Source organism: Coenobita brevimanus, chromosome 84 (genome assembly GCF_032717465.1).
Source record: "Coenobita brevimanus isolate Jiangsu-jjx chromosome 84, ASM3271746v2, whole genome shotgun sequence".
In the NCBI taxonomy this organism is placed as follows: domain Eukaryota; kingdom Metazoa; phylum Arthropoda; class Malacostraca; order Decapoda; family Coenobitidae; genus Coenobita; species Coenobita brevimanus.
The window spans coordinates 21147010-21169693 of record NC_137037.1 but is presented as its reverse complement, the minus strand read 5'-3'; positions in this window follow the sequence as shown (position 1 = coordinate 21169693).

The window sequence follows — 22684 nt, the reverse complement described above, 5'->3', positions numbered from 1 at the left end:
ACGTCTCCATTTTTCCTCCCTTAATCTCCTACATTTCTGCCTCCCTCCCTCTCTCTCTCTCTCTCTCTCTCTCACTCTTTTCCTGCCTTATCTTTCCTACATTTTCTCTTTCCCCACCGGCATTTCTTGCTCCCGTCTTCCCTTGTATTCCTCCCCCAATTATCTCTCTTCTCGCACTTTCGTTCCTAGTCTTGTTTTAAGCTCACCTTGATGTCATCATCATCATCATCATCATCATCATCATCATCACCATCATCACCATCATCATGATTCTGTTCCAGATTATTTACTTCACTAAATCTTAACGCTTATCCTATATATCTCTATCTATTGCCAGACGCCTTAATCCCGTAAGGGATTAACAACAAGTGGGTTGGCGGAGGATTAGTGCCCTTCCCCGGAAAACAACTAAATAAATATACGAATAATAAGTCTCGGTAATCATGCAACCCATTTTAAACTAGGCATGAATATGGGATAATGACACTTGTCACCTTAATTTCCTTACCTCAACGCGGATTCCTCTTTGCTAAGTTGAATAAAAATGTTTGGTGGCTGGAAGAATATAAAATATCATCTTTGGGCTGAATGTGTTAAACATGGACAAAGGAATGTAATATTATAGCGAGGTCATTTTTATACTTGACTCTTGCGACGTGGTGGTAGATGGGGGCGCCCATCATCTGTTCAAGTGAAATAGTGCTACCTGTTTCTTCCTTTACCCTTATTCTTTTTCCCTGTGTGTGTGTCTGCCCCCTATTCTCGTATTTCTCCATCTTCTGGTCATTCTTTATTACTCTTTTTTCTAGTTCATGTCGCTCTACATTGCGTGACAAGCCCGATAGTTTATGTAACAACCATTTACAACACTGGGTGGCAACCATATAACGAAATAAAGGGATGCTATGGAGACTACTATGGTTCCCCTGTTAACTGAATGGACGCGCAAATGCGGCGTCCATCCAGGAACTAAATATGCACACTCCTCCCTCCCACCTCGGCGTGGCGAAATGCTGCCAACTGCAAGGGAACATTGTTTCACTGCACGAGACGGCCCTACAGGAGCGATTCCTTTCCTAGGGTTGATGAGTTTGCTCGGCCAGATCGATTGAAGTTGCTCAGTAACAACATCTACAGATTTAATAACTGTTGCGAGTTTCAGTCAACTTTTCTTCTTTTTTTAATTGTTGGACACGTATGATACTGGTGTGGTTAATGAAGTTTGAAACTTATTCCCTGAGTTGGAACAGTCTCTAAAAACCTGAATATCTGGAGGTAGCAAGCACCAGCTGCAGAAAAACTCATCTTATTAAAGGTTTTCCAGCATCACCTAAACACCATTCGACCACCACTCCACTATCTTGACTAGATCGCCACTCCACCGATGTGGAAGAGCCCCACGAAGCACGGGTTGTGGGGGACTCTATCATCCGCGGTAGTTGGTGGAATTTTGCAGCAGGGCACCCTCTAAACGAAAGCGTTTTTGTATTACAGGTGCAGGAGTAGATGACGTAACAGAGGCTGTGGATGACATTTTTGAGAATACAGAAAATGACAGCCTTGTTATCATTCATACAGGTACCAATGATGTCATTCGAACCCGATCAGAGGAGCTGATGGAGAAGTACAGAAAGATTATCTGATGCTACAAGGAGAAAACTAACCATATTTTAATTTCAGGCAAGGGAATGCCTTCTTCAGCAGAGCATTTAGTATAAATAGGAGAGCCAAGTCACTTTGCTTACAGGAAGAATTTGAGTTCATTGATACGTGGAACCAGTTTTACGGGCAGTGAACGCTATTTGCGAATGATGGACTGCACTTGAATGCCGTTGGTTTGGCCCATCTCGGTCGTTTGCTTAGTGATGCCATAAGTTTCTTTCCGAAGAAAAAACAGGCATCACCGGAGGCACATGTAGATGTCATACAAGCCGATAAATTAATAAGTAATGGAAGCTCCTCACATCAGAAAAGAAAACACATTAAATCTAATTTTGTAAATACATGTAGTGTACATTTTGTATGTTCTGATTTAGAGGCCCTTGTCTTTACCGAACATTATGATGTAATTAGTATAACAGAATCGTGGCTAGATACTGAGCAGAGAGATTTTCTAGCAAAATTTAATTTACCAGGCTATCACATTTTCAGAAGTGAAAGGAAGAATCGAACGGGGGGGGGGGGGGTGTTGTTATATAATAAATCTGGATTTCATCCAGTCGAAATTACCAAGCCATGTATTGAAAACATTTACACTATTCATATTCAGCTTAGAAATGAATCTTGTCATAAATCACTCTTGGGTTAATTTATCATCCACCTGGTCAGCCACTCAACATCGGTGATGAAATCTACAATCAAATTGCCGAAATATCTTGTACGCAGATCACTTTAATATTTGGTGATTTTAATTTACCAGTTTCAAAATGGGGAGAAGCCCTATCCTCACACACAGTGTTAGACCTGGATACAAACTTGCAGGAAAGTTCTTTGTATCAATTTGTAAATTATCCGACATGTGGATCTAATATCCTAGATCTTGTCTCAGCCACATCAGAAAATGTAGTAAGTAACGTTATCGTAGGAGAAGAACTTAGTACAAGTGATCATCACATTGTTACTTTTAACATTAAATTCAGTAAGGACAGTGTTAGGGCCAGTTGTGAGAAAGTGCCCAATTTTAAGAGAGCAAATTTAAGAAATTAAAGGCAGCTGTATGTGCAAGTGGCTGGTATCCCACTGTCAAAAATTTAGATAATGATGCATGGATTTTTTTTTCAGAAACTCTCAACAGTGCCGTCAGGTTTTGTATTCCAATGTGCAACAGAAGGCCTGCCAAAAATTCTAAACCCATATGTTGGAACTCCAACATTAAACATTGTCTGGAAGCAAAAAATCTTGCATATAAAAATTATAATACCACACAGAGTCAATGTGATAAATATGAATATGATGCCCTTGGACAGAAAGCCAAAACATTAATTAATAGCAGTAAGAAAAACCTTGAGGCACGTATTACAAGTATCAGTAAATCAAATCCCAAAGAATTTTTCAGTTATATAAGAAGCAAACCGGTAATAACTCCAACAATCGGTCCATTAATCACATATAATGGACAGCACACTGATGACGAAACTATGATAGCGAAAATTCTTAATACTTTCTTCACGTCAGTATTTACAGCAGAAAATATACGTACGATTCCTACTGTTTCCCCTATTCCTATAAAAGAGGGCAACATAATCACTGATATTACAGATAGTACTGTGATGTACTGCTTGCAATAAACAAATCAAAAGATCATAAAACACCTGGACTGGACAAAATATCTCCACGTGTATGGAAGGAAGTACAGAATGAAATATCAATGCCTTTATCTGAACATTTTAACTTATCACATAAGAGCAGTAAGGTGCCACATGAATGGAAGCTTGCTAACGTACCTCAGTTTCAAAAAGGGCAACAGAGCCCAACTAGAAAACTACTGACCAATTAGTTTAACATTGGTGTTTGCAAATTGCTTGAAACTATTATCAGAGACAAGTTTGTGAAACACTTAGAGACAAACAATCTCATAAAAGGTTCGCATGAAGGTTTTCGTAATAATCGTTCTTGCCTCACGAATCTGCTGGACTTATTCAATGATATACTGAACATGTACGACGAGACTAAATCTGTTGATGCAGTCTACCTCGACTTTCAAAAGGCTTTTGACAAAGTTCCACACAAAAGACTCCTTCAGAAGCTAAAGACACATGGTTTCAGCGGCAGTGTTCTCAGATGGGTAGAAGATTGGCTCACCATATGAAAGCAAAGTGTTGTAATAAATGGATAAGTGTCAGACTGGATAAACAAGTGGAGTGCCGCAGGGTTCAGTGTTAGGTCCTATTCTTTTCTTAATATATGTAAATGATATTGATGAAGGATTGTGTTGCAAGATTTCAAAATTTGCTGATGATACTAGAATAGGTAACAGAGCAGATACAGCACTGAAAAGGCAGGCAGTTCAGAGAGATCTTGATCAAATGGTGAACATGGACCCGAGTCTGGCAAATGGATTTCAATATGAATAAATTAAAGTGCTAAACATTGGCACTAAAAATGTAAGAGCGAGTTGTAGCATGAATAATATCCAACTAGATAGTGTAAACCATGAAAAAGATTTAGGAGTTATAATAACAAACGGTTTGAAACCAAGCAAACAATGAACAGAAGGTGTGAAAAAATGTCGATAAATTGATTGGATTCATAGGCAGAGCATTTGAATATAAATCTGATAATATCGTCCTCACTTTGTATAATTCCTTAGTACGCCTGCACTTGGCGTAATGCGTTGAGTTTTGGTCACTGTGTTATAAAAAGAATATGGAAAAAATTGAAAAAGTGCAGAGAAGGATGACGAAGATGATACCTAGATTGAGAAATAAACTGTATGAGGAACGTTTAGGAGCCCTGAATCTCTTTACCCTAACTAAACAGAGGATACGAGGAGATTTAATTCAAGTATTCAAAATATTCAAAGGACATGATGAAATGGCTGTCGATAAATAATTTACAGTTGATCACTCGAATTATGCTAGGGGCAATGGGCATAAAATAATTGGCAAACAGTTCCAGTTGCATGAAGTTTAGCGTTTCTTCTTCAGTAGAGTTGTAAATATATGGAATAAATTGCCCTTCAATGTAGTAAATTGTGATACAGTATTAACCTTTAAAGGTTCCCTGGATAAGTATTTGTCATCTAATCCCCAGCTTAATATAATTACACTTGAATAAAGCACTTGTGTATGTATAATTTTTTTTATTTCATTTTTTTAGAGCCTGGATCAATTTATTAAAAGCAAATATAGTATCTGCACAGACTAGGATATGCACAGATAGCCCTGATTTAACGGTCACTACTCATACTTTCGACCTGTGATGGGCTGTGGATCGCTGAGGGTCCCTGTTAGTGTGACCGTTAGCGAGATTTTTTTTTTCTTAATGTACCAGGGGTCACGCTTCAGGAGGTTACTTGTGTGCTTGTCCCGCATGGGAAGTTCCTAGTCTCAGTGGAATGAACGGAGCTGGGGCCTGATTGACTACTACCTACCTTAACAGCGCCGGGCAAGGCTGCCGAACCACCCCTGAACATCCACACTGTGCACTGTGCAATTTCCACGCTGTGTCCGCAGACGACTCTTTAACTCAACCTACCCACATAGTGCCATGCATTAGTTATTTATTTATTCGATTATTCATTTTACTTTACTTCTTTCTCTTTCAGGTTGTTCATACTCGTAGTTTATAGATAATGTATCATAGAATGTAGCTTTTCCTTTCCAGTCTTTCCTATGATATTTTCACGTCAGTTTTTCCATGCTGCATGGTGGTTGCTCTCATCCTTTCTTGCCAGTTTTAACTGGAGGGTTTGGAGGAGGGGGAAGCCTTCTTGCCTTACTATCCTTATCCTTCAGCATGTAAAGTTAGATCTCGTAGTCATAATCTGCTCTGTAACAAACAGCCTTGAAGGGACTATAAGGTCTGTTGCTCTTTGCTTTCCATTGTACTACTTTGTATCGTAACCTCGTAGCCTCCAGCGACACCGCACGACCTCCAGCACCTCTCTACAACCACCCTCTCTACCACAATCTCTCCAACACAACCCAATCACCAGCCCATTCAGCACCATTGCACCACCACCACTCTACCTTCTACCACCACGCCATCACAGATTCTCCCTAGCTCTCTCTCGCCGCAATAACCCTCACTCGATCCCATTAAGGCACCTATTCCTTCCCAATTCAACCCAGTGGAGACCATCACGCCTCCTCACTACCCCGCTTCACCCTCCCTACTCCGTAGCTTCCTTCGTCATCTCTCATTTTCGATGCTTCATCTTCCTCCTTAACCCCGCCCTCATATCTTTCCAGTCTCCCTCCTGCCTTACTATTAAGGCATCCTGCTCCTTCTCCAACTGTTCACCCCTATACTTCCGTACTTCACTGTCTCGACTTCTTCAGATTAATCTCATTTTTCTTTTTATCCCTTTTCCCATATATACCTTCTATTTTCCCTCTACCTCCTCCCCATCTAAGTTCTTTTCCATCAACAGTCTGTTTTCCCTCTCCCTCTACCGCTTCCCTCCCGAACCAAAATTTTTCCCCAACTCCGCTTCCATATTTCTTTTCACCTTCCCACTCGCCCACCTTCTCCCTACTGCACACATTCGTCCTTTCAATTATTTTTACTAATTCTCTTTCCTCCTTACTCCTCAGTCTTCTCTCGACTACCCACACTTACGTTCTCCCGCGTACAGCACAATTCCGCCCTGTCTTCTTCCACACCTACTCCCACCTACAATCTCTCTACTCCTATTCTCCCCTTACACACTACACCAACACTCTTCATGCCTGCTTGTCTCCCCCCTACCCTTCCTTCACCCTGTCTGTCTGTCTGTCTGTCTGTCTGCCTGTCTGTCTGTCTGTCTGTCTGTCTGTCTGTCTGTCTGTCTCTATCCTTGTCCTGTATTCCCTCCATCCTAGTTCTTCCCCCTTTCTCCTTCCCTATCTTTCCTTCAACTCTTCTTTCCTCACTACTCCTCCTTTTTCCCTTCCTTCGTCTCCCACATCTCTCTCTCTCTCTCTCTCTCTCTCTCTCTCTCTCTCTCTCTCTCTCTCTCTCTCTCTTATTTCCTGCCTTATCTTCCCTGAATTTCTTCTTCTCTCACCCGCATTTCTTGCTCTTTCTTTGTCTTGTATTCCTCCTCCACCAATGTCTCTTCTCCTTCTCCTATTCCTAGTGTTCTGGTTTACTGTCATTTACATTAACATCATCATCATCAACATCACCATCAGTTGCGCCGCCAGATTTTAATTATTTTCAATCAATCAATCAATCAACATCATCAACATCATCATCATTCTGTTCCAAATTATTTATGACATTAAATCGTCACGTTTATCCCGTAACCTATTTTTAAATGGCCGTGAATATGTGATAATGATGACACTCGTTACCTCAGTCTTGCTACTTGAAGATGCATTCCTCTTTCTTAAGCTGAATTAAAATGTTTGGTAACTGGAAGAATGAATAGAAAATAACATCTTTGGATTCAGTGGAGTAAATACAGACAACGGTATGTAGTGCTATAATGGCGTCATACATATACTTTGCTCCTGCCACCTGGGTGTAGGTGAGGCGCCCATTATCCATTCACGTGATGTAAAGCTGCCTACTTTCTCCCTCACCTTTATCATTCCTTTTCCGTGTTTTCTCACCACTTTTTGTCCTTCTCGCAGTCTTCCTGTCATTTTTATATCACTTTTTTTCTGGTTTATGTTGCTCTATACCGAGTGACAAGCTGAAAGGTTTCCTGTAAGCTCCCCCCCTCCGGATAATAATAATGATGATAATAATAATAATCTATCTATCTATCTATATACCTAGGCTGCTTCCCCCAAGGAAAGGGGGAAGCAGCCTAGGTATATAGATAGATTCCACCACCGCCGCCCTACCACGTACCATCACGCCATCACAGCTACTCCCCGGCTCTCTCTCACCACAATAACCTTCACTCTATCCCATTAAGGCACCTATAATAATAATAATAATAATAATAATAATAATAATACTTCAATGGGTGGCATCTACATAACCAAATGGTAGAATGATGAGAAGCCTACTGTGGTTCCTCATGATAACTTGGCGGAGACGCAAATACGGCGTCCTTCCAGGAACAAATCCTCCACACTTCTACCAGCGCCTTGGTGTGGCGAGGTGCAGCCCTCTTCAGGGGAAGTTAGGTTCACTGCATGGGAAAGCGCTGTAAGAGCAATTATATGTCTGCGTTTGATGGGGCTGCTAGGGCAAACAGGTTGGGGTTACCCAACAGCAACAGCAACAAAATATAAAACATCTCTTGCCACTTTGTCAACTTGTTCTTTTCCAGTGTAATGAATATTTGTCACACCAGCGGGGATAATGAAGGGTAGCAAACGCCGACTTCAGAGAACCTTATTGTAATGGAAGGGATGATACTGAAAATACGAAGGCTTCCTAGCATCACCTAAACCGCACTTCATCACCAATCCACTATCAGCACTACAACACCATCCCACCACCACCACCACCACTAGTCCACCACCAGAACCCCCAGTGCCACTGTACCCCCTCCAGCACCACTTCACTCCGCCCCCTCACCAGTACATCACCATGACGATTTCTCCACCAGCTGCTCCAACACCACTCCTGCACCTGTCTCCTCAACACCATTCCACCACCGCCGCCCTACCACGTACCATCACGCCATCACAGCTACTCCCCGGCTCTCTCTCACCACAGTAACCTTCACTCCATCCCATTAAGGCACCTATTCGTTCCCCATTCAACACAGTGGAGACCATTACGCCTCCTCAGTACCCCACATGTCCCTCTCTACTCCTTCACTTCCTTCCCCATTTCTCTATTTCCGATGCTTCCTCTTCCTTCTTAGCTCCATCCTCCTTTCTTTACACTCTCCTACCTACCTCTCTGTTAAGCCATCCCTTCCAATTCTCCATGTTTTAATCTTCTATACCACATTAACCCCTCCATTTATATATTTTCATTTACTTCCCCGCTTCCTTCCATTCATTCTCACTTTTCTCTTTACCCCCCCCTCCCCTTCACATTTATACTTTTTCTTCTCTCCTGCCTCCTCTCCATCCACCTTCTTTTGCATCCATACACTGTTTCCCCTTTCGCTTTACCGCTTCTCTCCGGAACTAAAATCTTCCTTCAACTCTACTTCTATATTTCCCTTCACTTTCCCACCCACCCACTCTCTTCCTTCGGCATACACTCGTCTTCCCAGCTGTTGTGACTCTTTACTTTTCCTTTCTACTCCTTTATACTTCGTCAATCCACGCACATTCTCCCCTACGTACAGCGCAATTTCTCTCTCTCCTTCCATACTTACTCCCACCCACAGTCTCTCTACCCGAATTCTCCCTTACGCACTGCACCAACATTCTTCCTGTCTCTCTCTCTCTCTCTCTCTCTCTCTCTCTCTCTCTCTCTCTCTCTCTCTCTCTCTCTCTTTCAGTATTCAACATGACATTGGTTCCTCTATTTTCCTTTCCTTTGATCCTTTTCTTCTCATGTTCCAGTGTCCTTTTATATTTTTTTTTCCTCATTTGCATGAAGGATTTTAACCTATTTTTCAGTCAGCCACTTTCAGCACGTTGGAGTCTTTCTTTGTTTCATTCTTCCTTCTTGCAGACGATTTTTTTAAAGCTTAGGAAAACTCCCCCTGTGGCGGGGGGGGGGGGCACAGTCTGGCTGCACTATGGGATGGTACTACACTCTGCGGTCAGGTTGTGTTAGGAAAAATTATTCTGCCACCGGATTCCCTGCGTGTCGTAAAAGGCGACTAAAATGGACGGGGTGAGGGGACTAGGGATCCTCTCCTTTGTATTTTTAGTCCCTACAATGAGCGAGAGGGATGTCTGTTGAGCAAGGAAGAGTGGCTGTGCGTGACAGAAATAAATGGAGAGAAACTGTGAATGAATAAATGATGACACAGCTCTGAGGGGATATTCTCCCGCATTTGGTCTGATCAGCTAGTCAGGTCAGGTGCGGATAAGGGGATGGGTCTATTATGATGTGGCAGGGGTAAGCCAGCTCTGCTGTCGGGCCCTGCTGCGGATGTCACTGATTGCACTGCGCAGTTGACCCTTGTGCGGTGTGGTGCTGTGAGGATCTGTCCGTTCTCCTCTTTGGGGCTAAGATGCGAATGAATGTGTTTGAATGGATGAGTAAATGGGGAGTGTGTCGTCCTGTCTCGGCTACCTCCCTTTCCTTGGGGGAAGCAGCCTAGGTATATAGATAGACAATGAGCCTGGGCATAGAAAGGGAAGAGGGACTGAGTTATCCCCGAACCCTGATGACTGGGTCTATGAATATGCGTGGATGTAGTACGACTGAGACCAAAAGGGAGGAGATTGGTAAAATGTTTGTGAGGAGAAAGTTGGATGTGTTAGCCTTGAGTGAAACAAAGATTAAAGGGAATGGTGAATCTAAGGTTGGAAGTGTGAATAGAAGGATGTCAGGTTTTGATAGAAGGGGGTCGAGAGAAAATGTGGCATTGTTAGTGTGCCCGGAAGTGCAGGAGTGTGTGATTGCATGAAGGGAGGTGTATGATGTGGGTGAAAACGAAATTTGCACGTGAGCTATGGGCATTCGTGAGGGATTATGGGCCTGGTAGTGAAAGGGATAAAGAAGAGAGTCTATCTGGAATGATGTTGATGAGCGTCTGCAGAGTTTTGGAGCGAATGTGAATGTGGTAATGATGGGAGATCTGAATGCTAGAGTGGGAAATGTAGCAGTTGAAGGTGTCGTTGATATGCATGGTGTGCCTGGAAGAAATGGCGACGGGGAAAGAATGATAGGGATGTGTGTTGAGTGAGAAATGGTGACTGGAAATACTTTGTTTGAGAAGATAGATATTTATAAGTATATATGGTAATACAGGAGGGTGGAAGGGTTGTTAATAAAGCATTGATGGACTATGTGGTCGTGTCCAGGAATGTAAGAGGAGATTGGTGGATGTGAGAGTTTTGAGAGGGGAGGGTGGAGGTATGTATGACTACTACCTGGCGGAGGGAAAGTTGAGAGTAGGTATGAGATGGGTGAGAGCTAGGAGAGTTGGATGTGGCAGGGAGGTTTTGAAAGTGAGTTGGACAAAATGTATCAGGAGTTAGAGTATCAGGAGAAGCTGAAAGATGAGTGAAATGCAGTGAAAGATAAGGAAAATGGCGGTGTGAAGGAGGAATGACAGTTTTTTAAGAGTGCTGTGGTGGGGTATGCAGAAGAGATGTGTTGTGAGAAAAAAGTGGATGGTACTATAAGACAGGAAAGCGAATGGTGGTGCGAGGAAATAAGTATGGCTGTAGCTGAGAAGAGACGTGCCTATGAAGTGTGGCTGCAGAGGAAGGATGAGGTGTCAAATGAAAGGTATAAGGAAAGGAGGAGTAAGGCGAGAAGGGCTGTGCGTGATGCTAGAGTGGCAGCAGGTGAGAGGTGGGGTGGGCGGTTGACTGAGAATTTTCAACAATATAAGAAAATGTTTTGGAAGGAAGTGAAGAGGTCCGAAAGGGAGAGTTCGGGAAGGAAGAGAGAGTGAAAGCAGAGGATGGAAGAATGTTAATGGAGATGGATGCAGTAAGGAAGAGATGGGCAAAGTATTTTGAAAGACTGGTAATTGTAGAGGAGGAAAGGCAGGCGGAGAGTGTGGCAGATGGAAGGGAACAAGGAATTAATGTTTTGGGAGGGCTGAATGATGCTATGATCATGATGGAGGAAGTGCAGGAGGCAGCAAAGCAAATGAAAACAGGGAAAGCTGCAGGAATGAATGGGTGTGCTGTGGAATGTTTGAAAGGTGGTGGTTAGTAAGACTGCTGAATGTGTGTTTTGTGAGTGGTATGGTGCCAGCTGACTAGGCAGGTGCATGTGTGGTTCCGTTGTATAAGGGTAAGGGTGATAAGTATGAAAGTACTTGTTTTAGGGGTATAAGTCTGCTAAGTGTTGTAAGGTGTATGGTAGAGAGTTGATTAAGAGAGTTAGTAAGAGTACAGAGGGAGTGATTGGTGATGACCAGTGTGGATTTAGGATAGGGAGGGAGTGCTTGGATCAGTTGTTTCCTGTGAGACAGGTGTGTGAAAAGTATTTGGCAAATAGCAAGGATGTGTTTTGGGCGTTCATGGATTTAGCGAATGCGTATGAGAGAACTGATTGGGAGGCTTTGTGGACTGTTTTGAGATTGTATAGATTAGGTGGTAAGTTGTTAAAAGGAGTGAAAAGTCTTCATGTAAATAGTAGAGCGTGTGTAAGCGTGGGAAGTACTGTGAGTGATTGGTTTCCTGTGAGAGTGGGGCTGTGGCAGAGATGTGTGATGTCACCTTGGTTGTTTAATATTTATATGGATGGTGTTGTGAGGGAGATGAATGTGAGAGTTAGGTAGAGGCTTGAGTCTGGTGAATGCTGATGGTAGAGAGTGGAAACTGAGTCAGCTTCTGTTTGTAGATGCTGCTCTACTGATTCGGAGAGACTGAGACAGCTGGTAAAGGAGTTTAGAAGGGTGTGTGAAAGAAGGAAATTGGGAGTGAATGAGAATAACAGTAAAGTGATGAAGTGTACGAGGTTGGTAGATGGCAGAAGGACGAATGTAGTTTTAAATGGGGAATTGTTTGAGGAGGTAGATCGTTTTAAGTATTTAGGACAACATGTTGCTGTCGGTGGAAGAACAGATGCAGAGGTGAAGTTTAGAGTGAATGAAGTATGAGAGGTGCTGTGAGGAATGAAGAAAGTGTTTAGATATCGTTTGCTTAGAGTGGATATAAAGAGAAGGCTGAATGGGGGAGTTGTGGTGCCAACTGCATTAGACGGGGCTGATACATGGAATATGGGAGTAACAGAGAGGAAGGGATTGAATGTCAAAGAGATGAGGTGACTGAGGAGTATGTGTGGAGTGACGCGTATGGATCGAGTGAGAAATGATGAAATGCGAAGGAGAACTGGAGTTATGTAAGAGATGGCTGATCGTGCTGAACATAGAGTGATGCGGTGGTCTGAGCATATGGAGAGAATCGATGACGAGTGATTGGTGAAAAAAATAACTGGATCTGATATGAGAGGTGCAAGGCTGCGAGGAAGACCACGAATAGGATGGATGGACAGCGTGAAGAGAGCGTTAAATGCGAGAGGGATGCCTGTACAGCAAGGAAGAGTGGCTATGCGTGATAGGGATGAATGGAGAGAAATTGTGAATACATAAATAGCGACGCAGCCCCGACGCGACAGGATGGTCTACCGCATCTGGTCTGATCAACTGATCGGGTCAGGTGCGGGGAAGGGGATGGGTCCATTATGATATGGCAGGGGTAAACCAGCTCTGCTGTCGGGCCCTGCTACGGATGTTGCTGGATTCCATTGCGCAGTTGACGTTCGTGCGGTGTGGTGCGGTGAGGAGCGGTCACTTCTCCCTTTAGAGGCTAAGATACGAGTAAATGTGTGTGTGTGTGTGTGTGTGTGTGTGTGTGTGTGTGTGTGTGTGTGTGTGTGTGTGGGTGGGTGTGTGTGTGTGTGTGGGTGGGTGTGTGTGGGTGGGTGTGTGTGTGTGGGTGGGTGGGTGGGTGTGGGTGGGTGGGTGGGTGTGGGTGGGTGGGTGGATGAGTAATTTGGTTAGTGTGTCGTCCTGTCTCGGCTACTCCCCGTTTGAGGGGAAAGAGCATAGGTATACAGAGAGAAAGGTATATATATATAGATATATATATATATATATAGAGAGAGAGAGAGAGAGAGAGAGAGAGAGAGAGAGAGAGAGAAGCTCTCTGGTAGTGGTTATTAATTTCATTTTAGGAGGGACTTTTCGAAATGAAGGTGCAATATAAATGAACGACCTATAGAAGGTTTTCATTAACCCTCTTGTTATAAGAGGGCTAAAGTCAGCAAGTCGTCAGGTGTTGCCAAGAGTAAAATAGCTCAGGTGTCATGATAATGCAAGAGGGATCTGTCTTCTACTTTTTCCAGTATACTAACCTTTATTCCGCCCACTTCATATCTTCCTAAATTTCTGCATCTCTCTTATTCATGTTTTACCTGACTTATATATATCTCCTTTTCTTTTCCTCTGCATTAATAACATTTGACTGCAATTTCCATTTGTGTCAACGATCCTTTATTTCTTTCCTTTCTTTCTAACTACACCCCTTCAATCCTTTAGTTTCCCTCTCCTTCACATTAATATCCCTCCTTCCCTTCTCCACCTTCTCGTTTCTCCTTGTATTGATTTCTCCGTCTAGCGTCACCATCCTCCCCCCTCTCCCTCCCTCCTTCTCACCTCGCCTTTCATCTTCCACTCGAATGTCAGGGCGTCGGTACCTGTAATGTTCCTTCAAGACTTTAACATTTTCAGCGCGATGATGTAATTTTCACTTTATTCTTGGTAATTTAATTCAACGTAGATAACACTTTTTTCAGGTTTTTCGTCTTCTGCTCTAATGTTGGTCTTGGTGGCTGTAATATTCGCTGTAGCCTTGAACTCTGTCAACCCTGAAATTTCTCCCCGGCAAGAGAACGGTATGTTATTGAATTTAACTAAATTTTACAGTGACTTTTCAGTTTTCACTTGGCTTGGCATGAGGATATATATATATATATATATATATATATATATATATATATATATATATATATATATATATATATATATATATAGAGAGAGAGAGAGAGAGAGAGAGAGAGAGAGAGAGAGAGAGAGAGAGAGAGAGCCTCTTTGGTACAGTGGTAGAGTGTGCGACTCGCACGCTGGTGGGTGGGGGTTCGCCTCCCCGCCAGAGTTGTAAAAACTTTGGGAAGCGTTCACCAAGCCACTGACCACTTTGGCGGACACAAGGGGTGCTGTGGTTGAACCAGTGTCGCATACTAGTATGCTTGCACCCAGTCGGCTTAAGGCGGGCCGATTACACTTGGTTCACAGACTACACACACATCCAAAGCCACTACAACACTACAATCACACTCACAAGCACTTCTCACCCTACATACAGTCTCTACCAGACAGCCTAAGCCACTAGGTAGAGATACATTGGCTGTATCGTCCCTGCTTCGGTAGGGATAGGCCGGTGCTGGACCTCAACGGCTGACGACGATGACGATATATATATATATATATATATATATATATATATATATATATATATATATATATATATACAGTATATAGGCCCTCTACTAGAAAAGTAAATAAATAAGGCTATATTTTGTTCCTTGATCAGGAAGAGCTTCCCTGTTCTCAGTAAATTATCATGATGCAGTAAAAAGAAGTCACTAGATCATGGGGTCAGACGAGATGTGGTCCGCATTTAGGGTTTCATGTTGCAAGAGGTTGGACAGGTGGTGTAATTAATGTATTTGGAGACATTCAAATGTCGTAATTATATTTTATTTTATATAGCTCGAGAGAGACTTTTCGAAGTAAAGGTGTTATGTATAACTTCATTAATTGCTTCACTATCAGATGTCTTCCTTTATTTGAAGAACATCGTTTGACAGTGACAAGAATTGAACAAGAGCATACGTCACAGGACGTAAAGGACAAAAATAGAAATCTTACAGATTAAATTCATAAAAAAAAATATCGTAATGTGGGTTTTTGAGAAAATAATAGAGTAATAAAGACGACAGAAGTAAACATCAACTCTTTCAACACTCACTTTTTTGTTTTTTCGATTTGCCTGTATGACTTTGATGGTGGATCAACACTGAAGAGTAAAGCTGTACATAGCATATGGGTACAAAGAATTACATAACCCGTAGATTAAACTAATTTTACTAAAAGTTTAACTAGCTAGTTTTGGAAAAGAATAGAATGGAGGAAAACTCCCTCTCGCCTATCGTTTCCTTTGCCTAAACATCCGAAAGGATAAATACAGCAAAATTCCATGATGATTTGATAAAATATACAGAAATTTGGGGGAAATACAGACCAGGAAAACTGGGATCCAATATACCCCGCATCATTGATTATATAAAGCACACACACACACACACACACACACACACACACACACACACACACACACACACACACACAGTTTCAGAATGCTTTCGTAATTTACGGACAATTTCTCAGATATCTGCAGTTGCACAGCTGGCCTAAAACTAAAACATCGATTTACATTTTTTTATTCAGTGAAAAAGGAACCAAAGGGTAGAATCAGGCAATTATTGTTCGCTCTAAGAAAAAAAAAACAAGATAGTGGAGGGCCAAATTCAAGTTAAGTTCATATAGAAAGGCCTGGACACACTGCGTTTAAAACACTGGAAGTTATAGGCGGTAGGAAATAAGAGTAAGGAAGACAGTTCCAGAGCTGACCTTTTTCATACATGAAGGACTGGGAGTAACAGTTAACTCTTGCATTAGATGGACAGAAAATGGATGAGAGTTTGCTACTAAACGGGTGCGACACACCCGCCATAGTGGTAAAGGAATGCAAGCAGACAGTTCATAAGTTCAGCAGTGACCACTGAAGTAGCGATAAAAAAGAGATAAAAATGCAACAATGTGGAGAAGAAACAGAGGTTACGAGAAGGAGAGTTAATGAGAAGAAAAGCCTTTGACTCCACCTCGTTAAGAAGAGTTGTATGTGGGGAGCCTTCTCACACATAATAACTTATATTCTAAAGAAGAACGAATAAAACTCGTGTATTAAGTCAACAATTAAGGCATGGAGTCGGCTTAGGACACCTAGTCTCTTGGAAGCAAATTCTATAAGAGAGTTAATATGATCTTTCCAAGATAAATCTCAAGAGAATGAAACCCGTATGTGGAAAGATGATGCAGACTTGTGTTAAAAGTGAGAGGATATTATATTTCTGTGGTTGATTCTGATGGGTCGAAAGATGTAACAACAAGATTATTTTTACCCCAGTCAGAGATCAGAACCAAGTCAGACATTAAGTGAGCCATAGCCTCATCCCCTAGAATTTTGTGGAAGCAACTGCTGAGATTGATGCTGCAAGGAATGGATGGAATTGTGAAGGGTAGAGTCATCTGCAAATGAGTGGATAGGGTTAGATATACGGCCATGAACAGCATTGATGAATAAAAGGAAGAGAGTTGGTGATACGACAGAAGCTTGAAGAACATCACTATTGATAGCCCTAGGAGAAGAACGGTGGCTGTCTACAACAACAGCTACTGAACGACAAAAAAGGAAGCTAGAGGTACGGTCACAGGTAGAAGGACAATAACCATAAGAGGGCAGTTTTGAAATTAAAGCATTATGCCAGACTCTATCAAACGTCATTGACATGTCAAGTGCAATGGCAAAGCTTTCGCCAAAGCCTCGAGGGAAGGATGACCAGCAGTCTGAAAGGAAGGTGAGAAGAACGCCATTGGAGTGTCCTGATGAAAACCATACCGACGATCGGAATTAAGGTTATGATAGGAAAGGTGCTCTATTGTTTTCGTTTTGTTAAGAACATTTAAAAACGTAAAAATAGAGGATGTTAGGGCAATTGGCTGATAGAAGGCTGGCAATGGTTACCCTTCTTTGGGACAGGCTGAATGAGAGCAAACATGTAGAGGTGTATGATATGTAGGAGAACTGCTGGGCCTTGATAGCAGGCTGTGAAGCCTATGCCCAGAGTCGGACACATAAAAAAAAAAAAAAAAAAAAAATCCAGTAAGATGGAAAAGTACAAGTTGATAGACAAAGGCAAAAGAGTTTATCTATGCAGGGTGTAAGCACAAAAACACAGTTCTTGAGGACAACAAGAGTGACCTGATCAGCCCCATATGCCTTGTTAGTACTGAGGCCAGTGATGGCAGGAAACACAAAATGAAGAAATTTTAACCTGCCGAATGCTGGCCGACTAGGGACCTTTATTGCACCCCAGTGCCGGCCAAGTTTTGACCATTTTTTCCTTTGCTAGCTAGGTTAGGAATGATGAGAGAACATGGAGAACAACCATAACAGTACTCACAGAAGCCTAAAAGGTCTTTTTGAGGTCAATTCTCTCTCGATGGGCGGCTGAAATGTTCAGTGTAACGCCCGTAGACTTCATCGGCCGCCACCGACACCCAAGGAGTTGAAGTAGGAGGTCTTTGTTTTTTTCATGGATAGGTATCTCTAATGATCCAGAGACATTCTAACAAGGTATATAGATGATGTGGACACTGTTCTGAAGCATAATTACTGTATGTGCGGGGGTGCATTACGACGTTCGAGTGAGCGAGTGGATTTTTTCCAATAATGTTCATATAATTGGATGTTCTATTTTTCACGTAAGTGTTTTCCCACACAAATATATTTTACATTTGCATCTCTTTTGCACAACAAATTATTCGTGCACACTGTACTATGTGTGTCTTTTTTTCTAACACACAAGACATATTACACAAGTTATATATGAAGCACTAGCACTGCACTTACTATAATGAAGTCACTTACACTAATTTATATATACATAACAGTTACTTATGAAATAACTTACACTAATTTATAGATACTGTACATTACAGTAACGCTCACAGACGTCTTTTTTCGCACATAACACAGGTTTCTAATGCTTACAAGTGGATGCAGGTGTGATACCCCTCAAAGAATGGGAACAGACACAACCCCACTTCACACTCCATACATTTGTACCTGGTGTCCTTCTGATGGGTCTGTGGCCATGCTGTGCAGTGCTGGATGACGTGGCACCTGCGTTAGGGATTCCTTTCTGTCCCTTATGTTGTGATAGGTTTAGGGTAGTGGCGTTCGGTGAGGTGCAGGGGGTTTTCACTGATGCGTGGATGTTGGCGAGGCCCACGATCACGTCCATGGGTGCCAATCAGACCCCTACACAGCTCTCTGATGAACCCCTTCAAGGTCTTGCTGGTTACTGTTGTGCTCGTGAGGAGGAGGTGGGCATTCAGTGCCATAGTATCCAGAAGATAGAAGATCATTTTTTTTGTACCACTTCATTGTGGGCCTGGCACAGTCCACACTTGAAATCATGGTGTCAGACTGGTCCACTTGCTGCATGTTGATATTATAATCAGTTAGCGGATCCAGCATCCAAATGTTAACCCGTTTCTTGCTGCAGTAGTGCACAGTCTTGTGAGGTGCATCAGGAGGCAGTGAACCGTCGGTGAGAGGTTCACTTCTCGGTTGTGGTGCCAGGTGGTGGAGAGGATATTGTTCGCCTGGTAAATTACCACCTCCTTCCTTTACAGCTTCTGGCCCACCTGTACCATGTGCCACCGGGTTTTCTTTACTGTCCCACAGATACCTGTCTAGTGCTGTTGCAAGTTCAGAGTGAGAATGAGGCTTGTGTACCAATTGTCCAGGTAGAGGATGTGCCCACGATGAAGGTACTTCTCCATCATCCTCTTCATCACCGTCCCTGACAGTCCGACTGTTCTATCTTCCACAATGTCCATCTGTGTACCTGTGTCCAGGACTATGTCCTGCATTTACACAGTCCTGCAGTCACACATGACGAAAATCTCGAACCCGAAGAGGTGTCTCTTCCTTGAGATACGCTGATTGAAGGTGATGATTCCCCTCCATAACATGAGACTCTCGTCTATAACGAGGTCTTTGTACGGAGAGAAAGAAGCAGTGAACCGCTCCCTCAGATGATCAAACAAGAGCCAAATCCTTCTCATCCAGTCTGTGTTGCCAATGTTGATAGGGTCCTCATTGTCGAAGAAATGAAAGTGGCTCAGAATGTACTGGAACCTATTCCACCTCATAACTCTTCTGAAGAAGGACATCAACATAAAGGAATCGATAGCCCAGTACAAAGACAAAATAATGATTTTTTTAATTTGTTCCATCAGGAGAACCAAGGCCAGGAAGAGGTACAACTCATCACTCATTATGTCTGCACTGAAGAGTCAGCTGAGGGGTGTCTGTGGGGTTGTGCCACAGCAGAAGGCGTCATAGGTATTGCATAGGAGAACTATTCTCAAAACTAGCTCTCTCATATAAAAAAAATTCTTGAAGAACTCAATTTTTCTTGATGTGGGAGTCAGCTCTGGCACAGTACAACCTGCTGTATCACTGTGTGTAAAGGGATGAATGATGGGAACGCAATTGCTCCCATCTACCTACTCCCACATGACTTCATCTCCTCCCCCAGTTTCACTCTCATCAGCAAAGGGCCACCTACATTGTTGTCATCAGGATGCGGAGGAAACTCAGTAGAAGGTTGAGGAGGAGGTTGATGAACAAAAGTTGCCTCCTCATTTTCCCCACGACTTACACTTTCCTTCCCCTTGCCATTGCCCTTCCCCCTGCCATTTCCCTTCCCTTTTACTTTACTTTTTGCTCCTTTCCCCACCGTTTGAGGCTATGGGAAGGAAGCGCAGGGAGGGTGTGGGGAGGGAGAGTAGGGAGGTTCAGGTGTGGTGGAGGTGCTGGGTTGGGGAAAGGCAGCACAGTGGTGGGCTGGAGGTGGCAGGTATCATCGTGCACCATGTGAACAGAACAAAGCATTGCTCACCTTATACTTTAACTAAATAATTCTTCCCCACTCATCCATGTTTTCCTGGGCCATCCAAACTACAAAGGTAGCCAATGTTCACCAGAGGGATTGGCCTTGTATACCTCATGACTAAAGGAATCGTTCATGGAGCATGAGTGGCATGGTAAGGTGGGAAGCAGTGCAGGTGGTGGTGCAGGGTGTGATGTACCCAAGCAGACAGCTATATACCTCGCCCCTCTTGGAGATGGAATCTCGTCCTTGATGCTTGATTCTGACTCAGGTTGGATGTAGTCTCGATCAGCAACATCATCATCAATGGGAGAATCACTTTCCCCATCACAGGGGATGTTCAGGAGCTCATCAATCTCGTATTAGGGAATACTGTGATGCGCCATAGTGCTCACTCACTCACTCTCAAAGTGGGACTAAGTTGGTAGGGCCCTGCACAAGAGGAGAGAAGTGGAGAGGACTCATATCATGGGTATTAGGCCTAAGCAGTTGCAGGAGAATCTCAAGCAAGTATCTCATGCCAAAACTGAATTTTTGGATTTTGTCAAATATCTTAAATCGATGACGTACATGTACGTCACTTGCATGTTGTGCACATGCAGGGCCCGACGTACATGTAGGTTGATGGCATGCAGCGAGTTGATATCAGCCATGAGGAAGTCAGAGGAGAAAGTGATGGAGAGATCGAACTGGAATCATCTAAGGTGGAACTAGAGAAGAAAGTGTGAGCAAAGAGTTTTTAGCAAGGAAAAGAGGAGGGAAGAATGACGAAGTAAAGTTGTCAGAAAGGTTTTTGGCAAGGTGTCCCAAAGAGTGGGAAGAATTTGAGTCAGGGAGTTTAGATCATTTAGTGTGAATGAAATTATTTTTAGCAAAGTGAAAGATTAACTGAGCTTGGTTCCAGACAGAGATATAAGAGATGAGAGTCAGGGGTGGTTTGGCTCTGGCACCTTTTGAAGGCCTTCTCCTTGTTGTGGACAGCATTATAACATGCATGATTAAACCAGGTTTTGATCAGTGAAAGGAATGTAAGCTTCCATGCCTGAAAGAGTAATCTCCATACTGTGCGAGGCATGCTCAGATAGGTCTTGATCATGGAAACAATAATCATTCCAGGGAAAATTCAAAGAAGTAATGTTAGAGGGACTCCCAATCAGCAGGTCCATCGTGCCAAAACCGCTGCTTGTTGGGAGTGTCCATAGACCTTACTGGAGCAATAGGACAGGTTAAAGTGGTAAGCATGTGATTGGAGGAGCCCAGTAGAGATAAAAGATGAACAGCATCAGCAGAAAGATTAGTTGTAAGAAAAGGTCAGGTATGTTGGAGCTCTCTTGAAGGTGGCCAGGGTTATAGGTAGGGTGCTGTACAAGCTGCTCTAGGTCTTTACAGATAAAACAGATGTACGTGTAGGCTCGTCAACCAGGTGGATCAGTGAAAGGGAAGGAGAGCCAAAGGTGGTGGTGAACACTGAAATCACCTAGAATGGAGATTTCAGAGAAAGTGGAAACTGAGAGGATGTGTTCCATCTTTGAAGTAAGATAATCAAAGAATTTTTCACAGTAGCTAATATTAGGGGATAAGTAAGCAGCATAGATATACTTATTCACAGAATGACAGGAGCACTGAACCCAGAGAGTACAGAATTCAGAAGATTCAAGTTCAGGAACATGAGAGGAAGATATATTGCGCACATATACAAAAGGGCCACCTTTGGCTTTGAAGTGAATATAGAGATAGTAGTAGGATAGGTTTGCCATCAGTCGCCTCAGACAGCGGCATCTCAGTAAGGAAGAGAAGATGAAATTTTGCAGAAGAAAGGTGGTGTTCAACTGAAAGAAACCTAGAGGAAAGACTGCAAATGTTGCTGGAATGAAGAATGGGTCAGACAGTGGTTCTAAGCATCTCTCTTGTCCGTCACCGGGAGAAAGGCGGATGGCTGGGGCTTTTATGCTCCTCCCCCCTCCCCCTGGGGACTCCGAGGCTGGGTGCTAAAATGCATTTTCTTTTTTAAATTACAAAAGGAGATATATGTAACTTGCGTTTAGTCTGGTGTTGACAGTTGGAGGAACTTGTATAGTAAATATGCTGGCCTACTCTCTGTCTTACTGAAACACTGAAATAGTTCAGGAAAGAGGGATGGTCAGAAGCTAGTCCTGGACACTGATGAAACAGGAGTTATAGCTCTCCCTATCATCAGCTTTCCATACAACTTGGGAGTACTGCCTTGTTCGACTGGTGCTACAGTCTACTGTAGTGTCGAATGTGTGATGCAGTCGAAATATAGCCCTCTCATGCCAGCAATAAACCTGGGGTGGGATTATCGAAGATGTTTACGATCCATTCCCTTTCGAAAATATATGACTTTGCAGAAAGCACAAAGAAAGGAGAGTTGAGTGTTCCTGTCTCCTGCTTCTCCTACAAATTATATCAAGAAAGGAAGACTATCTTAGGTTGCAATTATTTCTTGCAGGAATAACGAGGAAAGAAAAGTGTAGAAAATTTCCATGTAGCTAGTTCTTCTTGACTTAAAAAAAAAAATTAACGACAACAAATCGATCGTAAATATATTTGATAATCCCACCCCTTGTCGACTATTTCAGCTAGCTCCAATAAATGAGTCAAAAGAGCCAGAGAGTGACCCGTAAAGGCATGTGTTAATTCTGGTGAAATAGGC